A 354-nucleotide genomic window follows, 5' to 3' on the forward strand; every position below is an offset into this window, starting at 1 on the left:
CATGTTAGAATTGACATTTTTATTTAATATGATTTGAGGTATTTCAGATTTATATGTTATGGATGCTTTGGTTTTATTCAATTTATTTTCATTCCAGTAGATTTAATTCCTTTTCCTTTTGGTCTTGGTTAAAAAATAAGTAACTCAGGAGTTATCTTAGCTCAATATAATTGATAACTATTATCTTTGCTAATTGAACTGAACTTCAATAATCCCAACCTTTTCTAGGAAATAAATAGGATTCGAAGCTCAAACTAATTAGTCCCTTGACTTTCCTTTGCTTTAGCAAAGGTTAACTAAGTGGAATTAAGATTCAACTTTCATTATTATTGATAAGAATAACTAAGTCTGGAC

The sequence above is a fragment of the Arachis duranensis genome, chromosome 10, assembly GCF_000817695.3.
Source record: "Arachis duranensis cultivar V14167 chromosome 10, aradu.V14167.gnm2.J7QH, whole genome shotgun sequence".
NCBI lineage: Eukaryota > Viridiplantae > Streptophyta > Magnoliopsida > Fabales > Fabaceae > Arachis > Arachis duranensis.